The sequence below is a fragment of the Hylobates moloch genome, unplaced genomic scaffold (assembly GCF_009828535.3).
Source record: "Hylobates moloch isolate HMO894 unplaced genomic scaffold, HMol_V3 SCAFFOLD_5, whole genome shotgun sequence".
Classification (NCBI taxonomy): Eukaryota; Metazoa; Chordata; class Mammalia; order Primates; family Hylobatidae; genus Hylobates; species Hylobates moloch.
Genome location: NW_026652280.1, coordinates 131,149,573 through 131,176,780, shown reverse-complemented (window position 1 = coordinate 131,176,780; position 27,208 = coordinate 131,149,573). Strand labels below are relative to the sequence as shown.

Genomic DNA, 27,208 nt, shown 5'->3' with positions numbered 1-27,208 from the left:
ATCCCATAAAATATCCCAGCAGGTTCCCTGCCAGCCCCAGAATTTGCACTTGTAGATTGTGTAGTAAGAAGAGCTGAGACAGGAGCAACAGAAAAAAAAAAATCCCACAGGGGAGTGTAAGTTATTGTGAATATTTGAATTTCTGTGTTAGGTAGTGAGATCACTGGTGTTTATTATATTTTAAACAAGCAAGCAAGCAAATAAATAAATAAGAGCCATGTATGGACTAATGATGAAAGTGTACCATAAATCAAGGGTATGGTTAACCCAATTCTATGAACTTGAAGTAAATAATATCTGGGCATTGCAGTACAATGGAGAAAAGAACGAGTAATGTGCCTGGTACATTTGTCTCCTCTTGCATGTCTGAGATCCTTGCTGCTTTCTCAGTGCTGACTTCACTTGTGGGACAGTTATAAATAATAGTGTATAATGTTTTGAAAGTTTCAGGCCTATGTGCCTATATAGAAAATGTATTCAAAGTTTATATTGAGGATTTCTCGGTAATGACTTGCTGCAGCTGGTCCTCAAGTTTTAGGTGCCTACGAATAATCTGGGGTATCTTGTTAATTTACCATTTTGAATTTCTGAACCCATCTCTCAGTGATTCGCTAGGTTTAATTGTATGACCCAAGAATCTAATTTTAAATAATCCACTTTTGGGATTTTTTGATGCAGGTGATTTAAGAAAAATATGTCATGATGTGATGTTGGTTAGGGTCTTTTGGGGATATCAAGTTGAGCTACAGATGTCTCAGTAGTGTAGAGATGTACAAAGACTCTGAAGATGCTATCAAGAAGAGCCTCAGAAATGGTTAGAGTAATGGAAGGATTGATCTGAGGCATTTACTAGGTTTAAAGGATCTAAATGTGCTTAATCCTTAAAGCCTAGCTCAGCAACAACTAATGGGAGATGTGATAATGCTTTACAAATATTTGAACGGCATAAACATCAAAGATGGAGGGAAATTATTTGGCTTGTTAGAAGACAGTATGATTAAGAGTAACTAAAAATGACCTCTAGGGTGAATCTAGGATTAGCCTACTGAAAGTACAGTGATTAGGTTTCAGGGTAGACTCTTAACAGAAGTGATAAATCAATACAGATGAAGGTAGAAAAAAAATTGATCCACAAATGAGTTGACTTCACTTATACTTCAAACCTGAGGAATGATTGCCCCCAAATTTCTTTTATTCTCTATTTTCTTTCTGCAGCACCCCAGGACCTCTCTCCCATGTGTTCTCATAATTGGCCTTGGTAGGTTTTCACTGGCCCTCTTGTCTTGCCTCTGGGGATATCACAATGCTGGCCAATCTTGATTCTCCAAACTGGCAGCTGCTGGTCTCCCTTCTTTTCCTTCATTCAACAAATATTTGTTAAATTTACTAATAAGTATCTTTGAAATATTTCTTAAGGTACTAGTCTAGGCTCTATGTAACAAAACAGAGGCTCTGTCCTCATAAAGTTTATTTTCTGGGAGATTACTGATGGGACCCCACTGGCCATGTTCTAACTGGAATTGATTGAATTCTCGTCAGTTCTGTCCCACCAGGGAGAACCCAGTAGTACCTGGCTGTGAGCTAACCTAGAAGACAGGTAGCTGGGAGAAATGCAATTATAATAGAATCCAGCAAGAGCCTGGTCCCAATACTTCTTTCCAACCCTACCTGACTCACCTCCTTCACTGCGTTATCTTATTAACTCAGCTGAATTTGCACCATTTACTCCGGCAAACACTCCCTTTGTTCTGCATTGCATCACCGTCAGAGAAGTCTTCCAGGCAGGCAAGCTGGGGCCTTTCCCCCAATACTGTGTTTTGTGTGCGGCCCTCACAGGTGACAGTTGAAGAGACAGAGACTAAGAGATCACTGTCAGGTAAAGTAAAAAGAAAAAGAAAATACACATACAATTGGCGAACTTAGTACCATGTCTCCTCCCTGGCCCCCAAAAGGGACTGTTCTTTCTCTCTTGTGGCTTCCCTTTCTTTCCATCTTACACTGCAAGTTGCTCTTTTGTGATTTGCTTTTTTAAGGCTGATGTTCACTTAAAAACACACAAACAAAAAAACATTTAAATTTCATCCATATACAGATGTTTCAAGGAAGGGCAGTAGGATAAGTGAAGATTAGGATTGGGAGGGGTGGCTGACTACACCACACAAATCCACACTCAGAACCATCCTGTGATTTAACCCATTTCCTCCACTTCTTGGGTTCTGCCTATGTTCTCATGTCATGGCTTCTGTCCTGTTACCCTGGATCCCAGGTAGACCTAGAGCTTGAGGGCAGAGACAGAGTCTTTCTTCTTTGGTAATTCTTTGCTGGGAAAACATTGCAGGCCCTGATGCTTTCCGTATACTATTTCCTTTAATTTCACTATAAGTGCATGCAACCTCCATCCCTTCAACTCCCACAGCTAGGCAAGAATGTGGATTGCACCACTTACAGGCTTGCCACTTCCTATCTCTGGATATTTTTCATTTCCACAAGGAGACAGCAAAATTGAGCCACAGTTTTTGGACTTCAGGATTTTTAAAGAAGCTGTTTTAAAAAATATTTTCTGGGTTGAACTTAGAACTGTGATCGTCTTGATTGAATGAAAGGATTCAGCTGCCCTCTGTGAAAAGTACACATGGCAGATGTTTCAGAGTGATTAATGATTCTGGAGAGCCTTCCCAGGGTCATCTTCTCTGAGTATTATTATAAACTAGATGGGAGAGATTAGCTGTAGTATTAAATGCAGACAAGAGAAAAGTCTAGAACAGGGCTGTTCATTATGGGAGCCACGACCCAGCCATATGTGGCTATCAAGACTTGAAATCTAGCTCTCTGAATTGAGATGTGCTGTAAGTGTAAATTATACAGCAGATTAAAAAAACCCAAGAGAAAAAAAAGTAAAATAACTCATCATACATTTTTATAGTAGTTTCATGTTGAAATAATATTTTGGATACATTGGGTTAAAATGTATTGGTAAAATTAAGCTCATTTCTTTTTACTTTTAAAAAATGTGGCTATCAGAAAATTAAAAATTATTTACATGCTAGCATATATTTTTATTGGGTAGTGCTGGTTTAGAAAAAAGGTATCTAGGAATATAGGCATCTAATTAAGTTCACCTTACTTTTCTGTAACGCTTTTATTTGTATTTTTTCTGGTACTTCTTATATCTACCATTTAAACTAGCTTAGAATTAAACTGCCACCTTTGCTTTAAAAACATCTGGCATGTAACACCCAGGCGTAATTATTTTTCTGCTACAACCATGTTGCTATAGGAGCAAAGTTATGGTGTAATAAAGAACAACTTGAGCTAATAACTTGTATATGAAAATAGTTACATCTTCATTGTGGAAGCCACGAGGCACCCATGCTGTTTCATTGCACACACAAATCCCTTTTATAATGATGCTTTTTCATTCATTTGGCATGCTTTTATTATTATTAATACAACAGCAAAAGCTCCATATATATCAGGGTAAAAGCATCTATTTTTGATAATCAAACCTATAAATCTTGTGACTGCTCAGATATAGCCAATTAACTCCCCTTCCCCAGAACTGCAGTATACCATATGGTGCAAAAACAGTGGTTACATACTTCTTGCAGTGCTTTTGACTGAGTGACATAGTCACAAGAACCATGGAAACTAGTGAGGAGGTACAAATGTTTTGGTTGCCCAAAACACTCATTTTAAACCCTAATAAGAAATGTTTCTATTCTTTAAAATTTTGATGTCTTTATTAACGATGTCAAAAGTGCTCATTAGTACTTTGGCAGAATCCTTCATTGTGCATTAGCAGAGTCCTTCTTTATACTTCCGAGGCACCATTGTTTGATAACAGAAGAGTTTTTAAAAAATAAACCAGAGGTAATACTTTATAAAGAACTCTAGGCACCTTCCATATCTATTCTGGGATATTGTTCTGTTTCTCTGCCTATTGCAGCAAGCCATCATTATTGTTGTGTGCGTGTGTATGTGTGTGTGTGTGTGTGTGTGTGTGTGTGTGTGTGTGTATGAGACAGAGAGAGAGAGAAAGAGGAGGCAGACAGAGAAGCAATCTACATGAAATGCCATGCAGTCAATAGGCAAAGTGGGATTGACATGAGTAATAATCTTTTATTTTCATTTACTTTTAAAAAATCTTCATGTGAAAATTCCTGAAAATGTTTAATAGCTTGATTGCTGCTACCTAAATATTTTTTGAATTAACTAGTTATATCACTAAGGCAAAATATATGCTTTGAAATTTCAAAGGTCAGGAAGTCACATTTCATGATCTTATGAATTCTGGCTTGATTGTGTGTATATCCCCTGAGCACAATCTCTTTTGGAGATCTGGGATTTTGGTTTTGTTGAATTAAAATTGCCCCATGATTCTAATGTGTTTTTAGACAGTGGTTGCTTCTTCATTATTTTGAGCTTAAAATGGTAAACTTATGAAGTGCTTAGATATGGTTTAAAAACCTGAACAAAAATATACTGAGAAAACTTTCATATTTGTACACTTCTCATTCAATATTGTTTCTTGCCTCCAAATTGCTTCCATAAAATATTGCAGATTTCAATTTCTGTTTGAGTTGTTCATCATTCCTTCGAACTATAGCTGACCTTTCTTAAATTTGTTTTTGGATAAAAACGATGACCTAGAAGATATTTCACCAAGTGAACCCCTGCCAAAACCTGATAAGTGGGGTCCAAAATATCCAATCCTATAAAATGCAAGCTCACAATTTTATGAGGTTAATGGAATGGGGTGGGGGCGAGCCTGTCCAGCTAGCTGCCACAGTTCTGGGGTTTGTCTGAGGATCCCAGTCGGCCTCCATCCCAGTTGCAGTGTAATGCCACCTGGTGTTGGTTGTCCTTTCTGATTTAAGTGCCGTTGACATTGATCCAGCTTCCCAGGGAAGGCTGGGAATTCTAGGACAGCAGCAGCAATTCCATGAATCTCCTGGTTAATTTGTGCCCACTTCATTGGCCTTACTTGGGGGAAACTGAGCCAGTAAAACTCTGGAGACCAGGGACCCACTCTTTTCCCCTGTACCTCCTAAGAAGAGTTTTGTTTTGTATTTTTTGCCACTTCCACCAAGCTTTGTCTTTCCCTTTACATTTCACTTCATGCCTTACCTCCCATATAAAAACTTTAACCCCACCAGATCTGAAAACATGATTAGATAGAAGGAAGGAGTCAATCACATTGTATACAAATTTTGTTTCTGTGGGGTCTGTTTGCATGGGGTTTTGCTGCAATTTTCTTGTAGTCAACCAAGTATCATTAGAAATGAATTTGGCAAAAACTGTACCCTCCATGAACATGACTAGTTATAGATCTTAGTTCCCATATAGTTTCTGCTCATGCCTACAGATGATTATTAAATATGTAGATTTTACTTATTTTCAAATTTTGGTTTATTTAGCTGAGGAATCTTAACTTCATCATTAGGACATGTAGGTGGGGTATTTTACTAAAATTAGAGAAGAGGTACATTTTATTTTTATTTATTGTTTTGTACTCCAAATTAACTGTTAGAAAAAAACCTTAGCTTTTGATTGATCAGAAAAGGAATTCGAAACAATGTATTTGCAGATCACACATAGAATAATATCTGCTTTTCGAATTTATTAGGTAAATCTCATGGGAAAGAGCTCTCGAAATACCTATAGCATTTGATCTGAAGCAATTGTACTACTTTAGAGTCTCATCTCCCCTATGATAATATAAAAATTATCACTAATCACAGATTAATTTATCTTTGCATACCTCACAGTGAAAAAGGCATTTAATAAATATTAAAAAAGAAAGAATGTGCATTACACATGTGCTTTTAAAATGTTCTGCAAATTAAAAAAAAGCCAAGTCACGCCATTAACAATAATCATAGCTTCTCTGTCTCCTCCAGTGTAAGTGTATGAGCAACTATGAATGTAGGTGGCTAAAACATTATATGATTGTGCATAGCACGCATGCTTCACCAATGTCCAAAATACTTTTCAATCTCCTTTGTCATTCAACTTATTTTAATATCCCGTCTAGGTACTGGAGATTGAAATCGGTTCATTTCTTGGTTCTGTAAAAGAAATGGCACAATAGCCACAGACTTGATAAGCTTTCATTCCAGATGAATGATGTTGTCTAGAGAGACAGCTTTTTCTGAAGGCAGGTTCACCCAACTGTCCATAATGAAAACCTCCTATACTCCAACTGGAACTTTGGAAAATTTTCAGGAAAATTCAAACACCTTGAGGTGCTGTGGGAAGGTCACTTTATGTAGCAGGACATTTTAGGTATGGGGGTTATTGTTGCGTAGCATGAGACAGCGAAGCAGGAGGGAGTGACTTTGTTCAGCATTTTCTACCAAAAAGATCTAGGCTTTCGTCACACAGTGGTCAACAAGCAGAATCTTCTCTTAGAGCAAATAAAATTGTCTCTCCATGTCCCAATTTTATGACAGTCATGAATTTAGTTCTGTGCCTGGAGAGTAATGGAACTTGAGAGTGATGGAATCAATATGCTTCTGGTTTGAGCAGAGGGATGCTTTGGGAAGAGTTTAGATGAAAATGTGGCCTCTAAGCCTCGGTTCAGAGATGGACTTCGGAAGATCTCTAAATCCACCCAAATCTCATACACAATTGTGGATGCACATATATGTATTTTTTTTTGGCAGAGTACACAGCTTTCATTATATTCTTAAGGGAATTCAAGGCTCCTACAAGAATCAGAACCTCTAATTCAGAGTACTCAGAAATTACATTCTAACGGTTGTTTGAAAAATTTAACAGATGGTGTCCCTAGGATTTCTTACAGATGATTGTAACAAATGTCAGGTGGATATTTGTGACTAATCTGAAAAAAGGTAATGTCAGGACCTCTGTGGACAGTCGTCTTCCTTAGAGTAGTGTGGGGATGACTGTCACATGGAGCCTTAAGGGGCAGATGTGCTAGAGAGTCAAGGTGAGAGTGAAGAGACAGGGCATTTATAAGGAGGGTTAATAAAATGGAATCCAGCTAGAGGATCACAAGTAGGGTGGCAGTGGGTCTAGAAATTATAGAACAGAATAAACATAAAAAAGCTGAGAACATTTAGAGACAAGAAGGCTTTGTCTTGGGGCGGGGGCACCCATGATAACCACCTTTAGATACCATGTGGAAGACAAACTGGATTTGTTTTTATTCTGAATGTCTTGTTTCTAGTATGAGTGTCTAGAGAGACAGAACCCAGGAGCAGCTCTGGTCTGGTTGGTCATAGCTGTAATGCCAAGGCTCTTAGAGGGCATTCCTCTAAAAGCTGATCCGGAGACAATGGTTTGAGTGAGGTCGTTTATTTAGGAGATGATCCCAGGACACACCATGAGGCAAGAGAAAAGTCAACAAAGGGTTGTGGGAAACTAGGGCTCAATTGCACGTGGACCTCCTGAGAGACTGTGTACCGCAAACTTCAGAGCTCCCCCGAGGGCCGAGGAAGCTGGCATGGTTATCCACTGACTCCTGTCCCTCATTTGCTGGAAGTCACTCTTGGGTGGCCCAGCCTGCGCTGAGTCCAGACTGAGCTTGCTGCCGCAGCCTGAGAACACCCTCAGCTAGGAATGCAGGAAGCTCTAGGCCTGCATGGAGACTGTTTACAGGGGATCTCTGGGGTGGGCTGAGGTCATCTGGGTGCCAACATCCTCTGTGAAACCAAGCCGGCACTCTTACACGCTCACTTGCCTTCTGCTTCTGCGTGGATGTGAGGCAGGAGGGCTGTCACTGCTGCTAACAGAGGCAGAATGCATCCCAGGGGCATGGCACATTGAGTCTTGCCTTGGATCTCAGGATTTGCGGCAGGTAGGGTGACACCCTCAGGGGATGCCAAAACCAAGATGGTAAATGGAGGCAGTGATTTTTCTTTCAGCTCACAGCTACCATACTGCTCATGGGTCCAGCACAGGGCTGGTGGCCAGAGGCTGACTGCTGGGCAATGGCATCCTGACCTCTCCCATACATCCCCCTCAGGTTGTGCTTTTGTGACATGGCTCTCTTTCCTTTTTCTATCGATGTGTCCACGATGTTCCCTTTAACCAGATTCCCTGTGTTACCAGGGAGAGAGAGAACAAAGAATGGGTAGTAAGGATAGAGGCTGTTTTGTGATTTACCACTGGGCCTGTGTCTGCCCTGCTGGGCTTAGCCCTGCCTGTGCTGTGTTCTCTGAATTGGACTGAATTGAATTTTATTCAGGTAGTTCCAGACAAGAAAGCAGGCCTATGCTCAGCTGGATTCTGGCTTATCCACGCAGCAGGTCAGCTACCAGAGTTTACTCAAGCTCTTTAATAAATTTATACTAACTCTCTTGCCCCCTAAAATTTGGACTAGAAATCAAACTAAATTAAAGTGGGCATTGTCAGCAATTTTCATTTTATCGTCGTTTTGGGTTAAATGTTTAAGGCAAATCAAATCACTGGAACTGGTTTTGCTGGTTTCAGTTACAACGTTTCATCGTAACTAGCGTTTATACTTTTTCCCTTTTCCCGCTCATTCTGTCTCTCTTCATTCACTTTCCTTCATTCCGTTCTTAATTTAGTGATTATTTCAAATAACATACTAAGAAAAAGTGAGTGCTGACACATAAAGCTGGAATCCCATGTCTGCCTCTTTTCCTCCACCAAAAAAATTAGGCTGTTCAATTCTTTTTAAAAATATAACTTCTAGCCATTCAGCCTTCAGACATAATAATATAAATCTATTTCTTAACCCAATTTTAATTCAGTTGCACAGTACATAGTGGAATGAGCTTGGAAACCAGACGAAAATTAGAGTAATAAAAGCAGACAATGCCTTTGCCTATGTATTATGCCTTATAAATTTCAGGTTCTCTGACTGGCTTCATTTTAACTAGCTGAGAAAAATATAATCCGCCAAAGATGGTTACCAGTGTTCAAAGTCAACTGAAACCGAAGCAGTGTTCAGTAATTACAGCCTTACAGTTTCTAGAAGACTCCGTCCCCACCAGACCTGCCGTCTCATGTTCCCATTTGTAACATTGTTCATTATATTCAACCTGCTGCCATCACTCTGGAGCTTTCAAAGGCATTCTGGGGGCTATCTTGCTGTAGGACATGGATAATGAAATAGTTATATGTGACTTGTATTATAATCGCCTCACCTAACCCCCCATTTAGCTTGAAAAGTAGACTTAATAAAAGCAGGAGTGAAAGGCACTTTATGTTTTTAATAAGGAGTCTCATATGGTATTACCTGCTGTTTTTCATTGTGTGTCTCATCTCATGGTTTTCCTTTGAGATACATGACAGAAGAAAGCCAAGCACATCTCTTAATCTTAAAGCACTTTAAGAATCTATTGCAGTAATCTACCGAAATTGATCAATAACTTCAAGCTAACAGGGCTGATTTCCAAAGTACATATGTGTACTTATAGAGACAGGCAGATCTGTTCACTGGCAAGTAAAGGCCGTCTTATGTCCAAGAAACTAGAGGATTCTACTGTATAATAATTTAACGTTCTGTTTGCAAAAGGTAATTATAAAACTCTCATTCCATCTCCTGCTCTGATGGGCTCAGGATGAATATAAAATGGATTAAGAGGAAATGGATAAGACGTTCTGTATTGCTGAACTCTGCCTGGCGTCATGATATGCAAACAGTGAGCAGAGTGCTGAAACTACTAAATACACACTGAAGAGATGACAGGGCTCAAATGCGAGAATGCCTGGATCTGCCAGAGAAAAGGACTCCTAAAAATAGTGCTAACAATTTACAGAAGAGAAAATCTGACTGTGGTGTAAAAATCTTTGAAGGCAGAGCTGCTTGGAGCTGGATGCTATAATGCTATAAACATATTCATGATGATATGTTTGGAGAAGCATCTATTTTCTATGCATTAATTCTCAAATGAGGAAGGGAAAGAACATCTATGGACCTGTAATATGTGCTGAAAAAAGACTGGACTAGGAATCTGGAGGCCTTATTTCTAGATGAGGATTTACCACTAATTAGCTCTGTAACCTTTAGTAAAGCGCAATACCTCGTTAGGCCTTCTCTATAAAATAGGTCTGCTAAACTGAATGTGGCCTCCAGGTGCTAAAAGGTCAGGGCAGGTTGAATATTCATGATGTCCCCAAATTCTGGTTATAATGCAAATTTTTTTAAATTTTAGGAACTACATTAAAAAATGCACCTCCCTTTTTTTTAAGGTTATTAGATATTTTTAAATAAAAAAGTAACACATGTTCATTATAACAAGTCAAATAACACAGAAATTGAAAGAAAAATATTCAAAATTAAAAATCTCTCTTCAATCTTCCTCTAAAACTGTGTCTGGAATTGGTTTCTTCTGATGGATTCTTGGTCTCGCTGATGTCAAGAATGAAGCCACGGACCCTCGTGGTGAGTGTTACAGCTCTTAAAGATGGTGTGTCCGGAGACCGTTCCTTCAGATGTTCAAATGTGTCTGGAGTTTCTTCCTTCCGGTGGGTTCGTGGTCTCTCTGACTTCAGGAGTGAAGCTGCAGACCTTCGCAGTGAGTGTTACAGCTCATAAAGGTAGCGCAGACCCCAAAGAGTGACCAGCAGCAAGATTTATTGTGAAGAGCGAGAGAACAAAGCCACCTTGGGAGGGGACCCAAGCCGGTTGCTGCTGCTTGCTTGGGCAGCCAGCTTTTATTCCCTTGTTTGTCCCCGCCCACATCCTGCTGATTGGTCCATTTTACAGAGTGCTGATTGGTCTGTTTTTACAGAATGCTGACTGATGCGTTTACAAACCTTTAGCTAGATACAGAGAGCTGATTGGTGGGTTTTTACAGAGTGTTTATTGGTGTGTTTTTACAGAGTGCTGATTGGTGCATTTACAATCCTTTAGCTAGACACAGAGTGCTGATTTTTTGCATTTTTACAGAGTGCTGATTGGTGCGTTCACAATCCTTTAGCTAGACACAGAGTGCTGATTGGTGCATTTACAATCCTTTAGCTAGACAGAAAAGTTCTCCAAGTCCCCACTTGACCCAGAAAGTCCAGCTGGCTTCACCTCTCAAAACCACTCCACCTGAGGTAATCAGCAATGCTATCTGTTATTACATTGTTTTCATTATACTTTTAACATATGGTTGTATATAAATCGTTCTTTAAGCAAGTTCCTTCATAAAAATGGCATCATTTTTCGTTTAATGATGTACCATGGATAGGCAAACCATGGTTCATGGGCTGACTCTGGCCATGCTGAACGTATTGTCTATGGCTGTTTTCACACTACAAAGGCAGAGTTAAGTAGTTGCAACAGAGTCATTTTAGTTATAAAGTCAAAAATATTTAATATCTGGTCCTTTAGAGAAAAACTTTGCCATGCTTTCAACATGTGTAGTTCTGTCTCATTGTTTTTAAAAAGTTGCATAATATTCCATAGAATGTATATGCACCGTTGATTCAACTCTACTGGCTCAGGTAGTTGAAAAGCCAGGAGGAATGTAAGCTTCAGTTACTGTCAGATTCAGAAACAGAAATGATGTTCTCAGGAGCCTGTCTACATTTGATTCTTGGTTCAGCATTTGTCTCTGTAAGCTTAATTCTCAAGCAGTCTTTCCTCTTTGACAAAATAGTCATCATCAGTTCCAGTCTTAAATCTCATTTTACAGTGTTAAGAAAGCTGTTCTTTCCCCGTTGTTTTTTCTGAGGTACTGGATATGATTTTCGCTGGCCTGGTTGCCCATCCCTGAACCAGTCACTGTAACAGGGTATCAGTACTCTGTCTGCCAAGTTTAGGCCACCTGCTCCCCTCTGGACTCTGGAGCATGAAGCCACCCTTACCAAAACATTTGGATTGAAAGTATGAAAGTGTGATTACCCAAGGATAATTGCCGAGCAGTTATTAAAAGGGGAGACAAATACTAAGAGCTTGAGACAACTAATGTCTACCATAAACTCATATTTTCCTCAAGTAGTTTGCTGGGATAGATATTTGTCTTCTTAGAACTTCTGTAAGTATGGTTGTTACACTTCTCAAAAAGTTTCTTGTAGTTGATCACAGTTCATCTCATCAGCAATTCTTAAGTACTGGTTATTAAAGCAAATTAAAAAAATTGATCTGGTATTTGAAAAATATCTTACTGTTCAAATTTGCATTCTAATGACCACTAGTGAGACTGAGTATCTTTTCATAACTTTATCTTTTATTATATGCATTTACTCTTTTTTTTTTTTTTTTGAGACAGAGTCTTGTTCTGTCATCAGGCTGGAGTGCAGTGGCATGATCTTGGCTTACTGCAATCTCCACCTCCCGGTTTCAAGCGATTCTCCTGCCTCAGCCTTCTGAGTAGCTGGGATTACAGGTGCGTGGCCACCACACCCAACTAATTTTTTTGTATTTTTGGTAGAGATGGGGTTTCACCATGTTGGCCAGGATGGTCTCAATCTCCCGACCTCATGATCCGCCCGCCTTGGCCTCCCAAAGTGCCGTGACTACAGGCGTGAGCCACCACACCCGGCTGTGCATTTATTCTTATATGAAATATCACAATACCATTTATACGTTTTTCTATTGTGTTGCTTATCTTCTTACATTTGTAGGAGCTCTGAGTACGTTAAGCATACTAATCTTTTGTCTAGTTTATATGTTGCAAATCTTTTTGCATCAGTTGCTTAGTTGGCCTTACTTATTATATCATGCTATATTTTTTAAAAGTGTGTGTTAAGCTCTGTGAAGAAGTCCATTCCAAATGTAGAAATAAATCACAATCTCACTGATCTGAGAGCACTGAGTGAAAGCATTATTGAAAGTTATGTTCATCTGTATGTTTAAAATGCTCATATTCAGAAATTACATGATTCAGGGTGTGTAAATAGAACACCTCCTGGCTTCTCTATTGCTATATGTTGTTCAAGGAGAGATGGGAGCTCGAACACACAAAAACCCAGTCCCCTTCATCCACAAGGCATCATCTGTCACTGAAGCAGCTCAGCTCCACCACTTTGGTCAAGCACAGAAACCAATATCCAGCAATCCTACTCCTGGCTATAGATCCAAGCAAACTGAAACTAGGATCTTGCAGAGATATCAACACTCCCATGTTCATTGTAGCACTATTCATAATAGCCAAGATATGGACACTACCCAAATACTCATTGACATATGAATACAGAAAATGCAGTGAATACATACAGTGGAATATTACCCAATCTTAAAAAGAAAGAAATCCATTTATGACAATGTAGATGGGACTGGATGACATTGTGATAAGTGAAATAATCCTGTCACAAAAGGACAAATACTGCATGGTCCCATTTATATGAGGTATCTAAAATAGTCAAGCTCACAAAAGCAGAAACTAGAGTAATGGTTGCCAGGGGCTCAATGGGTGTAAAGTTATATTTGTACAAGATGAGTAAGTTCTAGATATATGCTGTACAACACAGTGCCTGTAGTTAATAATACAGTGCTATGTACTTAAAATTTTGTTAAGAGGTTAGAGCTTATGTTTTCTTACAAACAAGCAAGCAAATTAAATATAAAACAAAACCATAAAATAGCCAAGGGACACAAGGAACCTTTTGGAAGTAATGAGTATATTTATTACCCTGATTGTGGTGATGATATCAAGAGGATACATGCATGTCCAAGCTCATCAAACTTTATAAATTATGTACAGATTTTTTTCGGTGCATCAATTATACCTCAATAAAGCTGAAAAAAACATAAAGGGTTGTTTTGCCTAAAAATAAAAACCCGGATACAACAGCTCTTATTCAGATAATCTGTCTACAGAAATTACTTCTAATTATGCAACACTTTCGCTTTATCATAGTATGACACTTTTATTAAACTTATATTTTCATATAAGTATAAAAAAGAAAAATTGTAATAGAGAATCTTATATGTGTTCATGCATATGAGTGGGATGTCTTTAAATAATATGAAAGGGAAGAATAAAGCATTTCTATGTACAGAGTAGTTCATAGTAAAACATGATTTATTTAAGTCTGGATTGAACAACTGACATAATTGCACAGCAAACTGACAGAAAAAAGGGATTTTTTTTTTCTCTTTTTAAAGTTCCAAATATCAAAAATCTTAAAGACATTTTGATTACCCAATATAGTAATTTTGATTATAATCTTTTATTTTAAATTATGATTGCTTAGAGGTGAGGCAACAAATTGTTGTTTTAAAGCTGTGCCTATCTGTAGTTTTAAAAATAAATACATCAAAAATTAAGTTTTGCAATGACCTTTCCCAAATCACAAGCCAGCAAAGGGGAACACGCAGGCTAGCTAGCCAAAGGTCTCTGGATCTGCAGTCAGTTTTTGGTTAATTAATTAATTAGTGGCTTCATTGATTCAGTGATATGTATTATGTATTAAGTGGTTTCTGTTACGTAAGGTGATTAGAAATTAATATGTTCTGGCTAATATAGTATTTTATAAAGAAAGAATTATTGTGTAAGATAAACATAGGTTGCCTAGTCTTAAATAATTAGATAATGAAGTTTTATTTTTTTTTTTTGACATTCTTGTTTAGGAGTTTTGTTTTTTAAAAATTTCAAATTTTATTTTAGATTCAGAGGGTACATGTGCAGGTTTGTTTCATGGGTATATTGGCTGATGTTGAGGTTTGGGATACAAACAATCCCATCACCCAGGTAGTGAGCATAGTACCCAATAGTTTTTTTTAAATCGTTGTCCCCCTCCCACTCTCTCCTCACTAGTAGTCCCCAGGGTCTACCGGTGAGAACGTGCGGTATTTGGTTTTCTGTTCCTGCGTAATTCCCTTAGGGTAATGGCCTCCGGCTGCGTGCATGTAGATGACTAAATTTTAAATTCTCAATATTGGATAAAGGTGAATCCATTTTGCATGAGTCATACCTCAGGGTCTCATGGTGTCTGCTGCCTCAGTCATCGTAAGCATGAGTGTCCACATTTAGTGTACTTGCTGCAAATGATGGTTCATAGAGGATTCTGGACATTAGAATGTTGAAACAAGTTTAATCCTCTGCCAAAATTCATTCCTCCAACTCACAACTTTGTGATTGAGGAATAATAATAACAAATATATGAGAACACACACACACACGTAACTTAATTCATCAATCCTCTCAACTACTCCACTAGGTTAACACTGATTTTCCCCTTTGATAGATAAGGAAATGGAAGAACAGATAGGTTAAGTGCCTTGTCTAAGGACAGCAAGCTAGCAAACGGAAGAGCAGGATTCAAACCCAGGCTGCCCAGCTCCAGGGCTATTCTAATTTACATGTCTGACTGCCATACAAGTTATTGACAGCTAGTCTGGAAGTGGGGTCTTGCAATTGGTGCTTTTAGAAATATTTCCTCCCTCCTTCAAGCACTCATTTGTTTTAGTCTCTTGTGGCAGTGACCACATTTACCTCTACCATTGCCCTACTTCACAGATTGTGTGGATTGGAATATCACAACTGGTTGCTGTAGACACTGCTGCTCCTGACTTGCTAAACTGTTGGCAGCCTTCACCCTCATGTTTAGTTCCACCTGTTTTCTGTTATTCTGTTCACAGTGGGAATGAAAAGCAGCTGAGATTCTATTTTTGTTTATTAATTGGTCCCATTACTCAGAAGCCTTTTTTAAACAGAGCTCCCTCCTTTTCCAAGTTTAGCAATCTGTTCATTTCTTTCTTAGTCCAACCCTTAATCATCTTCAGCGTTCACCTCCCAACTCCTTCCAACATCTCTATATTCCTGTGGAGCTTAGGATGAATGAATATTCAAATAAGGGTCTGACCGTATAGAAAATGGGAAAGGACTTCTGGCCCTCATGGACTATGTGATTCTTTGCAGTATCCAGGTTTCCAGTTTACGTTCTTTCCCTGCCTCAGTCCTCTGTATCTATGACATTTTATTCATCAGCAACCCTTTAATAATGAAATTATGCAAAATGCGCTGCATGGGCAGAGAGGTTGCTCTGCTCCTCTATTCCCAGCACATACCAAATACAAACAGTGCCCAGATTATACTTTCAATTCTGTTGAGGAGGTTTTCAGCAGAACACAATTCAGAACAATTATTGGAACCGTAACTATTCTAAAGTCACAACTGGGACGTTGGTGAATTCAGAGTCTCCGTTAGGATTTTTGACATTTAAAGTTTTGAAATAGTCAATTTGAAAAAAATGGCCAAATTCATGTGATTTTGCATAAATTATTTAGTTTGATAGCCAATAGCTGTTTAAAGGACTAAGGTTTAAACTCGTTTCGTGATTATAAGATTTTGCTGTTAAGTTACTCAGTTAAGTTTTTGGGTTTTTTTTTAGTGGAGGAAGGTCCATGGTTTTGTGAAGTTGGTAAAACATAAGAATCTATTTTTGTGTATCTAGGACAAAATAATTAGTTTCAAATCCTGTCAGAAATATTCTCAGTCCAAATAAATCAATGCTTGTCTTAATGAAGGAGATTTTTAACACCAGAGAAAGTTAAAAGTAGAAATGCTTAGAAATTTAGGAGAGGGTATGTAAAATACTTATGCCACAGTTAGATCTGTATCTGTGGGTGGCAGAATGTCTTAGTAGAGAGCTAAGAGGCTGTGCGAATTAAGGCGTAGGCATCCATCCACATAATTTAATATGATTTCCCATTTGTTGTCAGTAATTTTTATTAATTATCCTATACTTCATTTAAGAAATGGGAATTATGTATTTTTCTTTTCCTTACAGCCACATCCTTCTTGGTTAAAAGATCTGGAATTTACATCAGGTGTTTTGAGATTAATGAACAGTGCAAGATATATGAATCCTTTAAAAATATTAAAGATAATTTCTTAATAACTACATTGGTTTTTTGGCAGCTATTTTATAGATGGCAGAATAGACTGGATTTTTATAGAGGAAAATAATTTAGCATTAAGGACACCTATAATGTTTCACGTCTTTAGGACATTATTTGTTTTGAAAAATTTGCCAGTGCAGTATGAAGATTTAATTAGTTAGATTAAAGCAATTAATCAATTATTTAAGTATAATTTAAAAATAATACATTGGAACAAAATTAAAATAATACATAGATATAATTATTTTAAATATGAAATTCTCCCTCTTTACTCTTGTAGTTTTAATTGTCAAAAAGAAAAAAAACTCACAGAAAGCAAATTGATAATATCTATTGCGGGAGAAAAAATGACTGTGCACTATTGGTGAGAGTTTATATGGATGAAACTTTTTTGGAGAAGAATTTAGAAAAAAGTCATCAAAACTTTATTTGTGTTTACCATTTGACCTAGAAATTTCATTACTAAGACTATGTCCTCCAGAAAATTTCAAGGATGTTTATTTCAGCATCATTTGTAATAAAACAAAACTGGAAATGACTGAAATGCCTGTCGTTAGGAGACTGTTACATGAATTACAATGTGTTCTTATTAAGGAGCTATTATTTGGCTTTTAAAATATGGTAGATCTGTGTGTACAGATACGATATATTGTCAAGATAGAAAATTCAGAACACTGCATTATTCATATAGTATTCTATGAGTTTTTTCCTTTTTTATACAACTTTTTGTTTTTCCTTTGAGTTACTAATTGTCTTGCTTATTTGTTTTCTTAATTCTCTTTGTACTTATCACTTATTCAACATTGATGTTTCCCTCAGTTGTCTCAATCTGTTCTCATACATTGAAACACATCAGATACTCTATACATTTCATGTTCTTGGGGACATCTTTCCTGGGGCTTACTGACCTCCTTAAATCTCACCTGGTTGCTGTCTGGTCGTTACCTTGGATCTCCATTTACCATTAACCCAAGGGTGCTCTTCATCTGTCTTTTGAATTGCATCCTCTGTTTCCTGGCCTTATTGTATCATATTCTTTTCTGGTTTGCTACATCATTTCCATGAAACATCTCCTTGCATAACTTAAGGAGAAAGTAAATGTTTTGAGACCTGTAGCAGATGTTGTTGGTGTCCTCTCAGATTCCTTCGATGCTTAAAATTCTGTCTGTGTTAATGGACATGACTGCATGCACTTCTGACTCCACATGACTTTTTCTCAGGGTTCATACACAGGAGAAGCTCTCAGCCAGTGATGGAACAGTTTTTTCACCCCTTGGCAAAGATAGTTATGATGCGTGTTCTGTCTCCTGCAGTTCTTCAGGAGGATTGAATCCCAGTTGTCCATTGAGGTGACATATCCAATAAAGCATCCTTTCTTGGGCTCCTTTTCTTCCTGTTCTCAATTCTCCATTCCCCTGCCAGTCCTCCTTGGCAGTTCCCAAATCAACTATTTGCATTAAAGTCCTTGTTTTTGGAGTTGTTTCTGGGGAAACCCACATTGGAGACACCTTGCATGTCTGAAGGTCTTTAGAGTTGACCCTCATACTTAACTGCTCATTTAGCTGGATATAGAATTCTGAGTTGGAATTAATCACTTGAAATTTGAAGTCATTGCTCTATTATATTCCATCTTCTTTTGTTTTTTTGAAAATTGAGCATCCTTCTGATTCCTGATCCTTTGTATGTAACTTAATGTTTTTTCTCTCTTGAATTTTTATATCTTTGCCTTCATTCCAAAATTTCATAATTATATGCCCTAGTAAGTCCATTAAAAATTATGGTAGATACCCAAAAAGCTTTTCTGAGTCTTAAAACTATCACCCTTCAAGTCTGAGATATTTTATGATTTTTAAAATAATATTCTCCCCTCCATTTTCTGGGTTTTTCAGTTGGACTGCCTGAAGTATCCTCCAGTTTTCTTAATGTTTCCCACTTATTTTCCATATTTTTTTACTTTAATTTTTGGAGATTTTCTCAGTATTCCAATTATCCCATTGAGTTTGTTATTTCTTCTCCCTTATATTTAATTTCAAAAATTTTTGAACTCTGATTTTTTTCTTTAAAAATTTTAAATAATATTTGTTCTTATTTCATGTATGATACTTTACGTATCTCACTGATATAGATGATAGTTTTCCTTGGAAGTTTTCTTCTTATACAGTCTCTCGCCTCCAAGTAGCTTCCCCCACATCCCCTTCTTTTGTGCTCTGCCTTTTACATTAGGACCTTTCCTCAGTTATCTGATTATCCTTGGTTTTCTCCTTAAATTTTAGAGGAAGGCCCTCAAAAGTTGATTGAAAACTTTGTGGGCATGAACAGAGCTGTCTGCTGTGTATTTTGCTGTAGAATCACATGATCATGATGCTATATAATCTTTGTGTTTACCACTTTAATCATTCATAGAGTAAACATAACATAGTTAATGCTATCTTTACTGATTGATGATTGAGTACACATTTAAAGTTCTGCTACTAGAAATAATTCTTGGATGAATATCCTTTAATATATACTGAATTTTTTTTTTAGAAGATAGTTCATGTTCTGAGTTTGATCAGGATGATGCAGTGGGACTGGAAATGGCCTATTTGGTCCTCTATGATGGTAATATCGTGGTAACGTTCTTGCTTCTTCACAGAATAAAACTCTCTGTGAGTCCAGGTCAGTGCGAGTGAGTCTAAGTCTCTATCGACTTTCTCAGATGAAAAGCCCAAATTCATCTTAATTTGTCACATTGCAGTATTCTTTTGTTCAGCTTTAGAGAGGAAGATATTTTGCTAGAGATAATACTTAGAATCCCTAAGAATGTCAGTGATAGATAAATTTAAATGTAGAATTCTAGGGTTCCATGCTACTGGAATTTAAAAATTTGGTGAATGGTAATGGTCATAAATGATATAGGATGAATAGGCATGTAGACATTCTCTAGTCAGTTTTACTGAGACAATAATGGCAGGACTCTGCAAGAAAATTACTCTTGATATATCTGTGTCTAACGAACTGGACAGGCATTACCAACCCAACCTCTCAGCAATGAAACTTTGTGACAGTGTAGCTCTGATTTGTCTTTGTTTTATCTTGTTAGCTGAGACAGTTGATAGCAAACACATAAATGGATGGAATTAAAGCAATTCATTTGCACTCGCAGAAGGATTATTTTAACTATTGGTATGGGTTGAATTGTTTCTCCCCAAAAAAGATACGTTGGAGTCCCAACCTCCAGTATCTAAGAATGTGACCTTATTTGTAGATAACGGTCTTTACAGAAGTAATCAAGTTAAAATGAGCCATTAGGGTGGGCCCTAATCTAATATGACTTGTGTCTTTATAAAGATTTAAAGGGCAAATTTGACACAGAGCTAGACACACATAGGGGGAAGATGATATGAAAAGACACAGAGAGAAGATGACCATCTACAAACAAAGAGCAGCGGTCTGGGATAGATTCTCCCCTCCCAGTCCTCAAAAAAAGTCAACTCTGATAACACCTTGCTTTTGAGCTTCTAGCTTCCATAACTATAAGACAATACATTTCTTTTCTTTGAGCTATCAAGTTAGTGGGTTTTCGTTACGGCAGCCCTAGCAAAGTAATGCAAACATTTCTTCTATTCCATTTTGTTAATCCAGCTGTTCATGCCAGGGCCTCCAAGTGCTTTTTAACTGGAGCGAAATCTTAGTTTCAGCGGAATGTCAAGTTGACTTATGCTAAATAGATAATAGCTTTCTAAATTCCCAATACCAAGTATTAAGATATTTTAACATAGAACTGTTGCTTTTTTCTCTCATTATTTCTGAATGTGGAAAAAAATAATCTCATTAGAAATGTTGTTTTCAAATATGTTAGCAAGCCAATTAAAATATAGGCTTCTGGGTTTTGCCCGGATGGTAGTGATGAAATTAATTATGAGCCCAATGCTCTGCTTTCTGTGAGTTTCCTCTTCTCTTAGACCAAGCTGGCAGGTCTGTTATTGTAAAAGAAACCACTGAAGGGTCATCACCAGTATGAGATGAAATCATCGATGAATGTTTGACAGTTTGTAAGGCATAGTGATGTTACTTAGATGTTTTGTTTTCTCCTTGGGTGACATGGGTAGCATAGCAATTACAGCACATTTCAAATCATTGCTTACAGGGAAATGACTCATTTCACAATACAGTACTTAGTTGGGGCTCTGGCTATGGATAGAGACAAGTATCTTTCTGCTTATGGCTTTTCCTGAATTATGAGCAAACCAGACAGAGGCTTAGGTTCATTAGAAATTTTACACTGTGTTTTTCATTTTAATGAGATGCCTGGGTAAATTCAAAACTAATACTTTACACTGACACTTGGTAGGCACTGACATGTCATTATGTCATACACATGCTGGTCAGGACTTGTAAAACAAAAACACCAGAGCCATCTCAAGAGTCTCCAAATAGATATGGAGGGAGTATTATGCCTGAATAGGTGGAGTCTCTTTGCTTGTGCACTTGCCGTTTTTTACTGACCTTGTTTGGAGCTGAACACTGCTGCAGGAACCCTTAAATTGATGCCTTATGACAGGTTCTCAGTTGAGTACTCAAACAGCCAAATTACTATTAGTTATTTTTCCATTCTTTCTGGCCCATTCACCCAACTAATAATAGTTACTGTTAGTTCTTGACTCCACTAGTGACTGAACTATCACTTTTTAATCTAGTGGGTTTTTTTCAATCAAAATTGTCAGATTTATGGGAAAAAAGATTATGTAAGGAATTAATTTGACATGTATTTTTTTGTTATTCATTATAGTCGAAGGCTTATCCTCATTCATATCTTTGTAAGTGTTAAAAGTGTTGCCAGATTCTCTCATCTTCTCATTTATACCCTATGCCCTACAACCCTACATGTAAATGAAATCCTTTGTGGCACTGCGTTTCTGGTAGCACAAATGTCTGGCATGAAATACTACAATATACTGGGGCTGAAATCTACCATTTTGGGGACCTGGTCTGATGCTATAATTTTCAAGCTGGTCTCCCATTCCCCAGCTTCTTACTTTCCAATTCTAGCATGTATACATGTCAAGCATCCTGAAATCTCTTTGTCTTTGAGTGGATCTCCAACTTCAGAGCTTAGGTTGATTTGCCTCTCAATCATTTCTACCTCCACCCCTCAACATCTTAAATGTAAGACTTCCCCCAGGGTTTCCTCTTTCTCTTCTTTTCTTCCTCTGTGGGCAATTATCATCCCTTCCCTTGACTCTGATAAATGTTGCAACTTCCACGACCCAACCTCCTCCCTGAACTCCAGATACATAATTACAACAAACATGTTAAATATCTTCTATGTCTCACAGATATGTCACACTCAACATGTCCAAACCAAATTTGTTGTTTTTCCTGTTACTTCTCCCCCTCTAAAGAATATCTTTCCATTGATGGAATTGCCCCTCCTCCAGTCTCCTGAAGTAGAATATCTGGCTCATCTTCAGCATCCCTTTTTTCCTCACCCTATCACATGTAATTATCATAGAAACCTATTGGTTCTCTCCTCTAAATCTTTATAGTTTCCTCCTCTTGAATCCCATCATGGCTACTTAAGTTTATGACCTTATTATCACTTGCCTGGACAATTGAAATAATCTCCTGCTTCATCTTTAGCCACTTTCTCTTTCAATCCCCCATTCACACTTTCTCCAGAATAATCTTTCTACATGAAATCAGATCATTTCTGTCTTCTGCTCAGAATCTGGCAGGCTCTGTCATTCAATTAGCTGCTTTAGCATTGACATAGAAATGCCTTTATAATATCAACTTAAGTCACATTTTACTTTTACCTCCCTCCAGATAGAACTACATTTCTTGTGATGTTGAGTAAACCTGGTTCCCTACATATAGATTTTTTTGAAAAAATTTTTAGTGATTTTGCAAATTCTTGTTTTCCTTGTCACTGAATGACACTACTGTATGTCTACTTGCCAGGAGTAGGAACCAAAATCTTTGCAGGGATCCTCAATTTTCTTTCCCTTCATACATAACTCAAAGCCAGATTATATCATTACCCTAAATATTTGTCACAAACACACTCAAGACTTTCTGTCTGTACAGTTGCTAACCTGGTAAACGGTCATTATCTTTCTCCTGGGCTCCTATAAGAGCCTGTTATCTGGTCTCCTTGTGTCTGGCCCTGATTCTTTTCCATTCTGCTGTCTGTCACACTAGCTATGTTCTAGAATGCACAGTTTACCATGCCCTCCTCTTTAGAATGTCTCAAAGGCTCTCCTAAGATTTCAGGATAGGATGTAAACTTCTAAAGTTTGCTCCTGCCCTTCTCAGCTGCAAGTCTCTCCTTTGCCCTGTCCTCCCTCCTCTAAGCCTCAGCCGTACTGAACTCCTTCCAGTTTCTGTAGTACATACCCTCTCTACGTCCAAGTCTTCCACAGCTTGGTTCCTCTCACTGAAACTCTACTCCCCTCCCTCTTCATCTGTCTAACTCCTATTTATCTTTTAAATCTCAACCAAAGGTAACTTCCTCCAGGTAGTCTTGACCATATTAGGTGCCCTTGCTATGTGCTGGTATAGCAACCTGCTTTCCCCTGTTAGAGCCCTGATCATAATTTATTTTAATTACTTGTTCAGTTAAGCATCTCACATTTCCCCAGCTAGAGTGTGAGGAAAGGGAGACTATCTCCCCTACTGTCATATCCTAAGGCTAGCACAGTGCCTGGCAGACAGTGCGTGTTTGATAAATATACACTGATTAGTCTTCCTGTGAGACAAAAACACAGAGTACTTTAAGAAAACACCTACATAAAACATGTTGCCCCAATCGATACTGAATAAATACTCTTCCCTGACTGAAATGTCTTTTTTTCCCCTTATCTTTATGATCAACAGTCCTTTCTGAAGAATCTGTTCAAATGCCATGTTTTGTTTTAAAATCTTGCCAGATTCTTTCATCTTCTTATTTATACCCTACAACAACCTACATGTAAATTAACTCCTTTCTGGCTTTGTGTTTCTGGTAGCACAAATGTCTGGTATGAAATTCTATAATATGTTGAGATTGTTTATGTGAACCTTACAAAACGATGAGATCACAAACTCACTCATCTTCAGTTTCCAAGCATCTGGCTAGCAGAGTTACTAGCTTGTAATCATTATTGAATCCATGAATGAATGAAGGAGTGAAGAATAAATGAGCTAGTATCAGTGCCTGAACACCTTTGTCTGGTCCTTGCAGCCCCCTCCCAACTGCCTTTTCTTCCTTCTCTCAGGTATTTCAGTTCTTAGTTCTTTGCTCCACCAAACAAATCACCTGCAGCTTTGCTCATGTGACTTTATTTTTCCCTCTGCACCTTTACACACAGCGTTTCATGCACACCTCCTATTCCCCATGCCTCTTGTGCAATTCAAGTGGAAATTCCTACCCATATTCAGCCTCTATATGCCTATTCATTTATTTAGTCATTTTTTCCTCCTTTATCTTTTATTTACATAATTTGTGTTGTTCATTTGTACTTTCCATTTATTTACATTTTTATTGTGTTCTTAAAGGTGTTTTAAAATATCTTTAGAGATTTAAGTTTGCCAAGGGTCAGTTGTACATTGACTAATACAACTCTCAAGACTCAGTGGCTTACAGCAAAAACTTTTTTTTTTTTTTTTTAATTACTTAACACCATCCATGTAGCATGGGTCAGTCAGGGCTGTTTTCCACTTTGCCTTACTTTGGGGCCCAAGCAGCTACTGTTTGGATCATCTCTGAGAAACGGAAAGAAAAGAGTGAAAGGGAGAGCATAGTAAATCATACACTGGCTCTTAAAACTTTACCTGGAAGTGACTCTGCTCATCTGTGAAGCAAGTCATTGTGCCACACCTGACTTCCAAGGGTAGAGAAGTGTGATGTTACTGTATACCTGGAAAGTGTAGAAGTCTTTCATCAACAGCACTAATGATCACATAAGACTTCTATTCCCTTTGAAGGTTCCTATCGGTTCTAGTATAGAGCTTTGAACATGGGGGAAATCAGTAAATGCTAACTCTTTGCTTGACCTGAGGTATATTCATTCCAAATTCTGCCTTGGCTTGATTTTGAGTGGTGGTTCTCTTGGAGATGAAACCCAAGTTCTGCAAGAGCAAGAAAATGAACTGTACCCAAAATACAAAGGCACAAAACACTTTAAATGCTTTAGCACTTTCTGAACTTGGCAGTGATAAAGACCTCACTAATAGTGTAGATGAACTTGATATTGTGGCCCTACTTAAAAAGCACTAAATCCTCCCAGCTGGAGATAATTGATGAAATGGCTATATCTCAAAGGTTCCCTGGCTGCCACTAACAGTGTTAAATTAGATAACTAGCAGCAGCATTTTGAGGAGATGGAAACCATCTGATACCAGAGAATAGAAAATAGAAATAGATAAAAGCATGAGAATTCTGAAAGCTATTGTGTGAGTTTTCTGAAGTTCAAGCTGTACTACCTTAAGAAGTTGAGTTGCAAAGATAATGAACATGGAAATGTCTGATCAACTGGAATTTATGACATATACTGTATAGTCTTTTCACTGTGCTTCATGTGAGAGGATAAACACAGTGTGACAGAAATTCCTAAAGGTGTAGATCGTGTTTTATCTCTTGCTATGCTCACTAGTACCCAGTAAACTGTGGTGAGGAAATATGGGGTGGTACGGGCAACACAGTGTACTGTTGTATTAACACCTTCAATTCCATCATTTGTACAATGGGGAGTGTACCTTGAAAAAAGCACCTACCTTATAGGGTTGCTGTGATGATTAAATAAGATAATGAATGCAAAAATTTAGCTCTCTGCTCAGCCCTTATTAAATAGCAGCTGTTTTGTTTACTGTACAATTTTAACTTATTGTGGTTATTGGTTTTTTTTTTAAAGAGAGTGCCATTTGTTCTATTTCGGAGACTGAAGAAATAAAGAGAAAAACAAAAGCATAGAACAATTCCATATTGCCATTTAAAAATGTGTTTTTCAATCTGTTATTTGTGACCAATTAGTAGGTCATGAAGTCAGTTTACTAGACCAGCATATAAAATAAGAGATAAAATAAAAATATGATAGTGCATTTGATTCCAAAGAATAAATATTTTCTATTAAAATCTTATTTCATGTGTGTAGTATGTGTCTTTATGAATGTATACATTTATTAATATATATGTATAATGGGTTAAAACATAAAATGCATTTCTTACTCTGAATTGTGGTCGTAAAGTCTGAAAGTCATAATTTTAAATTATGCATAAATTCATATGGGCCTCAACTTGTGAAAGACCCTATACCCCAAGGTATACCTGAGTTGAGTTTTTCTTGAAGATCATTTTCTAGAAATGTTCTAAACCACATTTAACTTGTAGGGTTACAAAATACTAAAAATGATGACAAATTGTATTATAGGGTTTCTGGGGTAAAAAAGTAATGTGTTACGGAATTTTCCCCCGTCCCCTTTCATATTCTCAAATCTGGCAAGGTTCTTTTTATAACAGTGCAAACTATAACACATTTCAAATACAAAAATGTGAGCATCATTCTGAAATCCTAATGAAATCTGCCTGATTTAATCCAGCAGTCCAGCTAGTGTGCTGGTCTATTTAGCTGTCATCATTTGATGGCCTAATCACTACTGGAGCCCCACACTTCCATTCAAAAAGCTAAGCACTTCCCAAATATAAAACAAAAGCAAGTAAAATTTAAAACGTGATATGTCACAATTGGCCTCTGAAATGCCATTTTCTTTCTTTAGACTTACAAGCCTGGGTGTCCAGGCTTCAAATTTTATAGGGCTCTTCTTCCTCAAAGGACAAAAGAGCTTGAGGAAAGCAGACCCACATGTGTTTCGCTCTGTTAGCACTTTCGAACGTACTGCTCAGTCATGGAAGGATCATGAAACACCTTTTACTGAATGCGTTCCACCAACTCAAGTCTATTCACATGAAGAGAACACAACAGTCCATCATTAGCAAAATCTGCTGCATTTTGCTAGCTTTCCCTGGGGACGCTGCTTTCCCTCCCAGCCTTGTCATTTGGTGCCTATTTTGTCTCACATTCCTTTTCTACCCCCTTGTGTTTTTATTGGTGTTTGCAAACCATTCTCACCCCGTCCCCGAGAAAGGAAAATCAAACTTTGGATCTGATGCTCCACCACCCACCTATTATCTCTTCGAGTTGTGGTTATCTGTGGAGCCCTGAGTCCCTTGTGTCTGGAGATTTTTAGTACCTGGCTCAATGTCGGTCCTTCAGTATCAGTCTTGTCAACTTTCTCGATGATATGATTATTCTCATATATAATCCTTTCCTCTCAGTTCCTGGTCTTCTCCTCTTCCACCGTCTTGTCCTCAATGCCATCTCAGCCACTCACCCCAGGCTCATATCATAGACCTTGTCTTTACTAGTAACTGTGACTGTCCACTGAAATTTTAAATAACTCTACTCCCTGGCCCTCACT

General features: G+C 37.8%; 1 long non-coding RNA gene across 1 annotated transcript; it reads right to left on the bottom strand.

Annotated features, from left to right (window-relative positions):
• Window positions 1-1,087: 1,087 nt before the first annotated feature.
• On the bottom strand, window positions 1,088-22,973 carry LOC131383537 (uncharacterized). Its single transcript, XR_009213678.1, has 4 exons — window positions 22,849-22,973; window positions 14,842-14,934; window positions 1,678-1,869; window positions 1,088-1,357 (listed from the first exon to the last, which is right to left on the bottom strand). It is a non-coding gene; the product is annotated as an uncharacterized LOC131383537 (long non-coding RNA).
• Between the last annotated feature and the right edge of the window lie 4,235 nt (window positions 22,974-27,208).